The sequence below is a fragment of the Miscanthus floridulus genome, chromosome 6, assembly GCF_019320115.1.
Source record: "Miscanthus floridulus cultivar M001 chromosome 6, ASM1932011v1, whole genome shotgun sequence".
Classification (NCBI taxonomy): domain Eukaryota; kingdom Viridiplantae; phylum Streptophyta; class Magnoliopsida; order Poales; family Poaceae; genus Miscanthus; species Miscanthus floridulus.
In genome coordinates this window covers 16,215,498-16,227,201 of record NC_089585.1, presented here as the reverse complement: position 1 = coordinate 16,227,201, position 11,704 = coordinate 16,215,498, and the positions used below count along the sequence as shown (strand labels likewise).

Here is an 11,704-nt window from a genome sequence, read left to right as displayed (position 1 = left end):
CCTTCACCTCTAAGTCTGGAGTTGAGTAGTGAGTCTGGTTTGAGTAATGTAATCCATCCTAGCTGCTCTTTAGACTTTGATCAAATGGTCTTACTTGGATTAAATTGGCTTCCTACAGTATGGCTCGTGCCAAGATGACGCCCCGTAAGTCCACTGGACCCAAAGGAGTTCCTCGTCACCAACTTGCCCCTAGAAATGACGGTGCTAGCAGTAGCAGTTCTAGGCCTGATCCCCAGGCAGAAATACAGAGGATTTCTGCAGAGTTAGCACAAGCTACTAGAGATAGGGCTTTGGATGCTGTTAGGTAGGAGAATTACAGGATCAATTGAGGCGTCTCACCACCGCGCACAGGAACTATGAAAGCATGTTAGTTTGTACGGTGGAGGGACGAAATGAGGCTTGGCATAGGGAAAATGTAGCTAGAGCTAGAACTCATGAGCTAGAATTCTATGTAGAAGATTTAGAAGAACATAATACTTATCTGCATGAGGAAGTTCATAGGCTTAGCAATCTACTAAATCCAAATCATGAGCCTCAAGCTAATGCCATGGACCCCGGTGTCGTCCTTGCTGATGATAACGAATCAGAAGAAGAAGAAGATCCTGAAGAATTAGTAATGATCAATGAAAGTGATGATGAAGGCGGTAATAATTCCGGAATAGATACCGAGCCTGAAGTTTGAAGTAATCACGGAAAGAAGTAGAGTTGTATAATAGTTAGTTATAGTTAAGTTATGTAGTTTTGTTTTGGTGCTTATAGGTTCTGGTGTTTATATTAGTAAACCCTATGTAATGTGTCTGGAGTAAGCTTTTGGTGCAATTCAATAAAGGCTTGTGAATAAAGTTTGGTTTGTTATGAGCAGATGCGTCGTACGTGGGGTTCGTATGTTCCTAGAACTTCACAAGATGAGGATGGTATTCCAGATCCGCCACCAGTTCCAACAAATTTAGCTGATGCTATAACCGCACTTGTCAATGTGACGGCTGAAAATTCTCGTTTGCTTCATGAGATCACTCTAAGTAATCAGAATCAGATGCAAGGAAACCGTGGTCGCCACCATAACAGACAGGAGGCTACATATGTTGATTTTACAGACACAAGACCACTAGTGTTCACCAAGGCAGATGAACCATTGGAGGCTGATGACTGGCTTCGAACCATGGAGCAGAAATTTGACCTTATTCCATGCACGGAATATCAGAAACCTGCGTTTGCCGCCCAGCAACTTAGGGGAGCAGCAAGTGCTTGGTGGGCGAACTTAGTGGCTATGCAACTAGCTGGCATTCCAATAACTTGGGCTGAGTTCCGTACTACCTTCAGAGCCCATTATATCCCTGAAGGAGTGATGGCAATGAAGTTAGATGAATTCCTTGCTTTGAAGCAAGGAGATCAAACCATGATGCAGTATGTGGGAAGATTTAATCATCTGTCACAATATGCATCAGAACATGTCAATACTGATGCAAAGAAGAAGAGGTGGTTTATGAGAGGAAGACAGGATGGGTGTTCTATATTCAAGCTGGAGAAATTTCAGAAGGGGAGCCAGTGATGATGGGTATGTTTCCTGTTGCCAATCACCCTGCAGTTATACTTTTTGATTCTGGCGCATCGCATTCATTCATCAATAGAATATTTGTCGTGAAGCATGAAATTTCAATTGGGGCAACAAAGGAAAGTTTCTTTATACAGTCGCCCGAGGGACGTCTATGTACTAAGGAAATGGTATACCAGGTACCCATAAACCTGGGTGGGCATATTTTTCCCACTACCATGATTATCCTTAAGGATCAGGACATAGATGTAATCTTGGGAATGAATTGGATGTATCAGCATAAGGCTATTATAGATGCTTTGAATAGGACATTGAGAGTGAGTTTGCCTGATAGTACTTCTCAACTTCTCATCCAACTTCCAATCCTAAGAAGATCAGTGGGCAAGGTTTTTGCAACTGCTGTCAAAGAGATTAGAGATATCCTAGTGGTGTGTGAATTTCTGGATGTGTTTCCTGAAGATCTACCTGGTCTACCACCTGATAGGGATGTACAGTTTAACATAGAGTTACAACCTGGAATAGCTCCGATTTCTCAGAGAGCTTATAGGATGCCACCTAAGGAATTGGCTGAGTTGAAGACTCAGTTACAAGAATTAATTGAGAAAGGGTTTATCCAACCTAGTTCCTCACCTTGGGGATGTCCGACAATTTTTGTGAAAAAGAAAGATGAGACCCTGATGTTATGTGTTGACTATCGTCCATTGAATGAAGTGACCATCAAGAATAAGTATCCATTACCTCGGATAGATTTGCTTTTTGATCAATTGGCCGGAGCCAAAGTTTTCTCCAAGATAGATTTGAGGTCAAGATATCACCAAATCAAGATTAAGCCTGAAGATATTCCCAAAACAGCATTTACCACAAGATATGGATTATATGAATACTTGGTAATGTCTTTTGGTTTGACAAATGCTCCCGCTCATTTCATGTATCTGATGAACTCAGTATTCATGCCTGAGCTAGACAAGTTTGTAGTGGTGTTTATTGATGACATTTTAGTATATTCCAAGAATAAGAAAGAACATGCGGAACATCTCAGAATTGTTCTGACCCATTTGAGAGAACATCAACTATATGCCAAGTTCAGCAAGTGTGATTTTTGGCTTAAGGAAGTGCAATTTCTTGGACATGTCTTGTCAGCCAAAGGAGTTGCAGTTGATCCCAGCAAAGTGAAGGATGTGCTTGATTGGAAACTGCCAACCACAGTTCATCAAGTTCAGAGTTTTCTGGGATTGGCGGGGTATTATCGTCGGTTTATTCCAGATTTCTCTAAAGTATCAAAGTCCATAACTGAGCTGTTGAAGAACCAAGTTAAGTTTGTCTGGTCATCTGATTGTGAAAAGGCTTTTTAGACTTTGAAGAGACTGTTGACTACTGCGCCAGTATTAGCCCAACCTGATATTGAGAAGCTGTTTGATGTGTATTGTGATGCTTCAGGTATTGGTATTGGATGTGTGTTGATGCAAGAAGGCCAAGTCATTGCCTATGCATCTAGGCAACTTAAGCAACATGAAGAACACTATCCTACTCATGATCTGGAGTTAGCAGCTGTGGTTCATGCTCTGAAGATTTGGCGGCATTACCTGCTCGGTAATACGTGCCATATGTATACAGACCACAAGAGCTTAAAGTATATCTTTACTCAGTCAGAGTTGAACATGCGACAAAGAAGATGGTTAGAACTGATTAAAGATTATGACTTGGAAGTACATTATCACCCCGGTAAAGCAAATGTGGTTGCAGGTGCCCTCAGTCGCAAAAAGTTATTGCAATTGTCTAGCAGTGAGAACAATGGGTTTGACGCTATGTCAAGAAATGGAGAAGTTGAATGTAGAAGTAATTCAACAAGGTTGGTTGACCAACATAATTGTTGAAGCCACTATTCAAGATCAAGTTATTGCTGCTCAGAAGGAAAACAAGGGTATAGCTCATATCAAAGAAAGGGTCAGGAATGGAAAAGCAGAATGCTTCAGCATAGATGATGAAGGTGTGTTATGGTTCAAGGATCGTCTGGTGGTACCAAAGGTTCCTGAGTTGTGGCAGTCAATTCTAGAAGAGGCACATGCTACTAGGTTATCTATCCATCCAGGAAGTAACAAGATGTACCATAACTTGAAGCAAAGATTCTGGTGGACTAAAATGAAAATAGAGATTGCTAGATATATAGCAAAGTGTGATACTTGTCAAAAGGTGAAAGCTATACATTTGAGGTCTGCTGGTGAATTACAACCATTACCTATTCCATCTTGGAAGTGGGAGGACATAAGTATGGATTTTATTGTTGGTCTACCCAAGACATCAAAGGGATTTGACTCAGTATGGGTTATTGTAGATCGACTCACAAAGTCAGCACATTTTCTTCCTGTCAAGACAATATATCCTACAATCCAATATGCCAAGATGTATTTAGCAAGAATTATGAGCTTACATGGAGTGCCAAAGACCATAGTGTTAGATAGGGGTACACAGTTTGTCTCTAGCTTTTGGAAACACTTACATGCTTCATTAGGTAACAAACTCTTGTATAGTACAGCTTATCATCCGCAGACTGATGGACAGACTGAAAGAGCCAATCAAGTACTTGAAGATATGTTAAGGTGTTGTGTCCTTAACTATTCCAATAAGTGGGATGAATGCTTACCTTTGGCCGAGTTCTCATACAACAATAGTTATCAGGAAAGTATTAGAATGGCTCCATTTGAAGCACTCTATGGTCATAGATGCAGAACATCATTGAGTTGGTCTGAGCCTGGAGAAAGAAGATTCTTTGGAGTTGACCTTGTGAAAGAAACAGAAGATAAGGTTAGGCAAATATAGGGTAATTTGAAGATAGCTCAGTCCCGTCAAAAGAGCTATGTGGATAGAAGATGGAGACCATTGGTATTTAATAAAGGAGACTTTGTATATTTGAAAGTATCACCAATGAAAGGAGTTACCCGTTTTGGTGTTAAAGGAAAATTGGTGCCCCGATACATTGGACCGTATCAAATTTTGGAGAGGTATAGAAAAGTGGCATATCGCTTGAAATTACCTGAACATCTCGCAGCTGTGCATGATGTGTTCCATGTTTCTCAATTGAAGAAGTGTCTCCGAGTGCCTGAACAGAATGTTGAAGTTGAAGGAGTGGAACTAGAACCGGATTTAACTTATTCCGAATATCCTATCCAAGTGTTAGATCAAAAAGATCATGTTACTCGAAGATGGACAATCAAGTTCTATAAAATACAATGGAATCAACATTCAGAAGAGGAAGCTACTTGGGAATCCGAAGATTACTTGTTAGAAAAGTTTCCAGAGTTTCTAGCGTCAATATAGAATAGAATAATGTTAGTTGAGCTCTGTTGCTACAAGTTGTGTTTTGTAAAGGAACCTCAGCTGTTTTATGGACAAGTTTTGGATGTTTTTGGACTGACACATTTCCTTTTCCATTACTTACTCTATGGCTTTGAATCTCAGGGCGAGATTTCTTTTAGGGGGAAGGATTGTAACACCCCGGGTGTTTAAATATTAAAAACATGACATGTCATCATATGCATTGCAAGGCATTTGTTCATATTGCAAAATTTTATATGCATTCACTAAAACAAGTTTACATTTACGTTATAAGTATTGCTTGGTATTGTTTGAATCAAGTTTGAAACCTTTGTATTGATTCGAAATTCTGAAAACCCTGATTTTCAGTATTTAAATCCTGCCCTGAAAACTCATTTCAAAATCTAAGCATATTTTGGGGTTGAGCCCAAAAGCAAAAGTGTAGAGCTTGACAAGTTAAACAAAGTTTGTTTTTGGAGTTTTTCAAGTTGTTTAGTAAAATTTGGAGTAATTCAAAAAGGCGTAATTCGTTAAATTTCCCCATTCGAAATTTAAAAGTTCATTTCAAAATCTAGACCGAATTTGGGGGTGGTTATAAAAGCAAAGTTGTAGAACTTTAAATTTTGAACAACTTTTGTTTTTGGAGATTTTTGAGTTGTTATGAAAATTTGGGAGTAATTTGTGAAATTTGGCGAATGGCAATTCTGTAATTTCGATGAACAATGTTCACCGCTTGTGCTACACCGCCGGTGAGCTTCGGTTAGCTTCCAGTCGCGCGCGTGGCCGTCTGGGCGTCGCGTTGGCACGGTGAAGGCTTTCGCGTGGCTTCTTTGTGCTTCCTTGGTCGCGTTATAAGCCAGCCACCGTCGCCGTTCTTCGCTTTCTCTTCTCCTCTGTTTTTCCAGTCACCACTGCCGCTGCTCAGTTGAGCCCTCGCCGTCGAACCAGCGTCTGTGCCATCACGGCATAGTGCTAGATAGCTTCGCCTCTTCCTTGCGCACCCAGCCAGCTAGCTCTGGTCGATTGATTTCACCGTGAGTTCACCGTTCGTCGCTTTCTTCCTCGCGGCCGGCAACCTCACCCGAGATTCCATTTCACCGCGGCCAGCCTACTCCGGTGAGCCGTTGGCCTTGATCGGTGTACCTATGGCTTTGTCTCAATGCTGTGGTGCTTAATTCTGTGTTGCTTGCTCGTTTTGATCACTGCAGTCGCCGGTTCTTCCTCACCGATGATCTTTGCTCCGCCGTGATCACCGTGGTCGTCGTCACGCCTCTCCGTTGCTTCTCCGACCTCGCTCCTTGCTTCAACGTGTTCGGGGTGAGCCACTAGTGATTCCTGGATCCCTTGTTTGAGCTCTACTGGTTGCACGCCGCTAGCGTAGCGCTGCCGTGCCACCGCGTCCGCCATGGCCGACGACGAGCTAGTATAGGGCCGTAATCAGTGCTGATAGGGACGTCAATCGATGCGCCTAGTCTTGGTGATCATTTTGGTACTTTGGCCGTCGCCGTTGGACTCACTGTCGACGAGTTTACGTCGGTCAGCACCGTCGCCGTCGTGGTCAAATGCGCGAGGTTAGGGATGACAGGTGGGGTCGGGTTGTTAGCGACTCAGCGTTCAAATGGATTTTTCTATTTTCAGATTTGAATGAATAGTGTTTGTTTTTGTTTTTTTTTGTAGATTTATTTAGAGCTCCAAAAATTATGAAAATTTTTGTGTGACTTCTCTGTGATATATAATATTTAATAAAAATATTAAATAATGTTTTTCAGTACTTTTTGAATGTGATAAAAAAATTACTCAATTTATTAATAAATGGATTTCCATGATTTTTCTAGGCTTATTTAATTGTCCAAAAATTCTGAAATTTGTTTTGCCACTTACTTATTATGTAATGAACATTTACAAAAATTTTGAGCTCAATTAGAATAAGTTGATTTATTTCATAATTTTGAATTAAATAATTAATTCATAAAAGCAAATAGTAACCTTTAATGATTTAGGTTTTGTTTGAAATTTTGATTGAGTGATGACCTTGGGTCATTTGCTGATAATGATCCTTGGCAATTGATGTATGTGTTACGAAAAAGATTTAGTTTGTTTAACTTGCAACTGTACCGCGAAGGAAAGTTGTAATCAAATTGTTAATTTTTGCATCCATCATCGTGCATCATGTTTCGTATTCCGCATCATGTTAAACATGGCATTGTTACTACGTGTAGTGAACGAAGGTGAACACGTGGTAGTTAATCAAGTTGTTGAGGACGTTAATCCGTCTATTGAGGTCGGATCGAATACTTGTGAAACGTCGTAGGAACCAGACTTTTCCGTCAACGAAGGCAAGCCCCGGATGCATACGACCCTACCTTGTGTTTTACAAATTGATTTTGCCTTTGCTTCTTTTTACTACATTAAGTGATTAGGAGTCAAGTACAAGTCAGATTGGTACATTACCAACCTTGTTATTCCATATTTACCATATTACCAGCTTTAAACTCGTATATGCCTAGTTTTGGTTAGCTATGCGTAGAACAATGAAAGTTGGGTGACTACCTGCCACTTGCAAGTTTTAAATGGAACATTGGTTAATTATGTTAGCATGTGATATGGGAATGTGGAGTAATAAATCTAGACCGGGCGGACTCGGTGAGTGTGAGCCACCAGACATGGAGGTCTTGTGAGCGGGGTCTTTCCGCCTGTGTCGATTAAGGCACGTCCGTTGTTGAATTGCATGAGGTGAGAATTTGTAGTACTAACCACATACTCCGGTAAGCCTTTGCTCGGCTATTCTATTATGAGAATGGCTACTCGCGCACTGGGAGTGGAGAGATGGTGAGAGTAGCGTGTACCCACGTGGCCATGGGCTGGAATGGTGGAGTACTGTATTCTCGGGTGGCGCGGACCCGTTCTTGTTTTAGAGGATCTGAGTGCAGGTTGGTATATGTACGTCGGGGACCTACATATGTCGTCTGGTCTAGAATTCCTAGCTGGGTTTAATCGGTTCGAATCGTTGTTGCTCCTCGGTTATGGAGACTCAACTCACTGTTCATCATCGTAGTATTAATAACTGGAACTTGAGATAGGTTTGTGAAAGAGATCGATATGAAGTTCATGATCTCATTATGGATCATGGTAGATTCATATGTGGTACTTATAAAGTTTTACCTTTGAATTAAAGAATTTTGTTAAAGAGGTTTTACGCAAAAGAACTTGGATTATTGTTAAAGCCATACCTTGAATCCCATGAGCTGGCATTCCTGAGTTCTATCAGTTTTATTTTGGTTAAGTCTTGTTGAGTACTTTTGTACTCAGGGTTCGTTGACCCCTTGTTGCAGGTGAGCCTCATGAGCAGATCTATTTTGGATCGTGCTGCATGACAGTTGTTCCTTGTGATGACGATGAGAAGTAAATGTGTGGCCCTTGGGCAGGGCAGTTTCATTGTGTGTTTTGTATGATATTATAATGCCACTCCACTATTTCATTTTGTAATAATCATCGAACTTAGTTGTGAGGTTTAAAACTACTGTTTTGTAAATTATGTTATTGTAAGACTTCCGCTGTTTTTATTCTAGTATTGATATTTGAATAAATGTTGTAATACTGTAATGACTCTGTAACGTGATCCTGCTCGGAAATCATAGATGATTCGAGGTTCCCCGTGGACACCCGACAGTCTTTTTAAGTTAATGGAAACAGATGCATAAATGTCAAAGGTCGTCGGACAGTGACAAGTGCATGTAGGCCCTATAACTTAGGAGGTTCTGCCACAAAGCTAGAGCTCATCAACATGGTGCAAGCCAACCAGTTCTATGGAAAGGCACATGAAGATGCAAGTGCACATCTCCAACACTTCTTGGAGATCTGCAGCACCTTCACTATCAAGGGAGTAACCTAGGATGCCATATTACTTCGCCTTTTCCCATTCTCACTCTTTGGGAAGGCAAAGCAGTGATTCTACGCCAACAAAGAAAGAAACACTACATGGGATAACTGCTCCACCGCCTTTCTCGCAAAGTTCTTCCCCACGGGCAAGACCAATGCTCTACGTGGGAAAATCTCAAGCTTCCAGCAACAACGTGATGAGTCTATCCCTGAGGCATGGGAATGTTTCCAAGACTACATTTCAAAATGCCCTCATCATCGAATGGAGAATTGGCTACTCATGCAGACTTTCTATCATGGGATGACCACTAGTTCTCGTGAGACAATGGACGCTACTGCTAGAGGTGCATTCTTGTCACTCACCATATCATATGCAACAACTCTTGTTGAGAAGATGGCCTCCAACCAAGGTTGGAATGAAGAGCATGCTCAACACCATAAGAGAGGTGGAGGTATACATCAACTCAAGGAAGTGGACATGCTATCTGCCAAGATGGACCTACTGATGAAGAAGCTTGAAGACCGGGCCAATGAGAAGCAAGAGGTCATGCACATTCATGATTCCCACATGACATGTGAAGTATGTGGAAGCGCTGGGCATTCAGGGAACAGCTGCCCTGAGGCCCATGAGGATGTGAATTTTGTCAACAACAACAACTACTACTTCCGACCTCAGTAGAATCAAGGATGGAACCAGCAACAAAGGCCCAACTATCAAGGTAACTACCAGGGTAATAATTTTAATAACTTTCAAACACCCTTGAGAGATTTAATTACTGGTCAATCCAAAGTTATGGAGGGATTATCTAGAAAGGTAGCTTCTAATGATAAAATTCTAGAAAACATAAACAATAGAATGGATAGCTTTGCCTCTGCCATTAAGAACCAGCATAACTTTAATAAAATGTTAGAATCACAAAAAGCTCAGCTGGCGGCTTCTGTTCCTCCATCTGATAAAGGTAAGATTCTAGGGCAACCGAAAGATCTAGAAACTGCAAATCTTGTCGATATTCATTATGCAGCTTACTACTACACGGAGCCATCGATGGGAAGGTGGATAGATTATACCTTACCGGATAAGATGAGCAATCTAGGGAGACCTATCACCCCCATCGCCATTGGACCTCACATCTTCTTGGAAACTATTTGTGACTTTGGAGCAAGTGTCAACATTATGCCTAAGGTAATCTATGATCAAATTAATGGAGATACTCTGTTGTACACAAACATGCATTTGCAGCTTGTAGATCAGTCACTTTGTTACCCCAAGGGGATTCTTGAAGATGCACTCATTAGAGTTGGGCAATCATATGTTCCCGTAGACTTCATGGTTTTGGAAACAGGTGGAGATTTGAGAGCACCCAATATTTTGGGCTATCCTTTCTTATGCACTGCCAAGGCCATCATCTATGTGGACAATGCCAAGATCTATTTCAAAAGTAATGATAAAAGGGAGAAGTTCTCATTCAAGAATTGGATACACCACTCTCCTGAACATCCATAGACATCGTACCCATCCAAACTCACACCAGCGACCAAGAAGAAGAATACTAGGAGGAGAACGAGGAAGAACAAAGCTAGGTAGCCACAAGAAGAGACAGTCAACATGATCAACACACTCTGATCTGAGTACGACCACCTCCTTGCTTCATCGTTCCTTAAGAAGAAGGATGACCCAGGCGTACTAAGGATCGAGTGTACCATTGGGCGAAGAATTTTCCATAAGACCTTTTGCGACATTGGATTAGGGGTCAACATAATGTCCAAGGTAATGTATGAATATTTATTTTGTAATGAACCTTTGTTCCCAACATACATGCAATTGTAGATGGTGGACCAATCAATCCAATTTCTGAAGGGACACTACTACATAATCGAATTTGCGCGACGTCGCCCGGGTGGCCTCCGTGGCGGGCATCTTTTTGCCCGCCATGGTTAATGCATGTCGATTTACGTAGGCGGGTGTTTTTATTTTCTGAGGCGGGCACTTTTGCCTGCCACGGTAAATCGATTTACCATGGAGGGCGTCTTAAGACGTCTGCCTCGGAAAATAGCCTATTTCCCGAGGCGGGCGTCTTAAGGTGCCCGCTACGGTAAATTGATTTACCGTGGCGGGCATCCTATATACATCAATTAAAAATAGCAACAATAGGGCGGATGGCTGAGGCGGACGGCATGATGACAGTGTTTCTCCTTGTGACGCTAGGCGGAGCCACCAGGGCCTAGGCCATGCAAGCACGCTGGTCCACCCTGCCCCGTAGGCCCACTTAGCATTGGCTCGATCTGATCCGTTAATGCTAATCCAACGGCTGAGGACACTCCTGCCGGGAACAAAAATCCATCAGCCACCGCGACCCAAAAACCCTAGCTTCATTTTCTCTTGTTCCTCTTTCTCACGTCGCGCAACAGAGAGAGAAGAGCAGACGAGCAGGTATCGGCGACGTCAGGACATGCAGAGCAGAGCTGAGGGGCGCCGCCGATGGGAGCGCACATGGTAGGCTAACCTACTCTGCCTCCGGTCCAGGCCGCTCGCTGGAGCTCGAGTGTAGCTGTGGCCACGCAGCTCCGTCAAGCCAAACTGCAGTGGTGCTCACGCATTTGGCGATCGCAAGCGGTTAGCCCAGGCACCCCGGCTGTCGCATGGCCCACATCCCTAGTGGCCGCACGCCTCCACGGATCCATGCCTTGGCTTTGTCGCGCTGCTGCATAGCTAGGCGGCTGCCGAGCCTAGCCAGCCCTAGCGGCGCTCCGCGCGGCCAGCAGTTGGCGCGGGATGACTGAGATGTGCCCCTTCCTCCTTGCAAGGTGGACAAATTGAAGTTTGCCATGCAGGGTCTGGCCCTTCATCAAGCCAGGTGCGTGGATCGACGGCTTATTAGCCAGATCAAAATCTCCTTGCGGCCACGATTCCCTTCTTTTCCGAGGCGGAGTTGCTTGCGGCTAGGGTCGAAACGTCATGTG

The 11,704-nt window shown here is 42.8% G+C and overlaps 1 non-coding gene across 1 annotated transcript; it reads right to left on the bottom strand.

The window, feature by feature from the left end:
* Positions 1–8,900: 8,900 nt before the first annotated feature.
* LOC136462156 (small nucleolar RNA R71) lies at positions 8,901–9,007 on the bottom strand. Its single transcript, XR_010760674.1, has one exon. It is a non-coding gene; the product is annotated as a small nucleolar RNA R71 (small nucleolar RNA).
* Between the last annotated feature and the right edge of the window lie 2,697 nt (positions 9,008–11,704).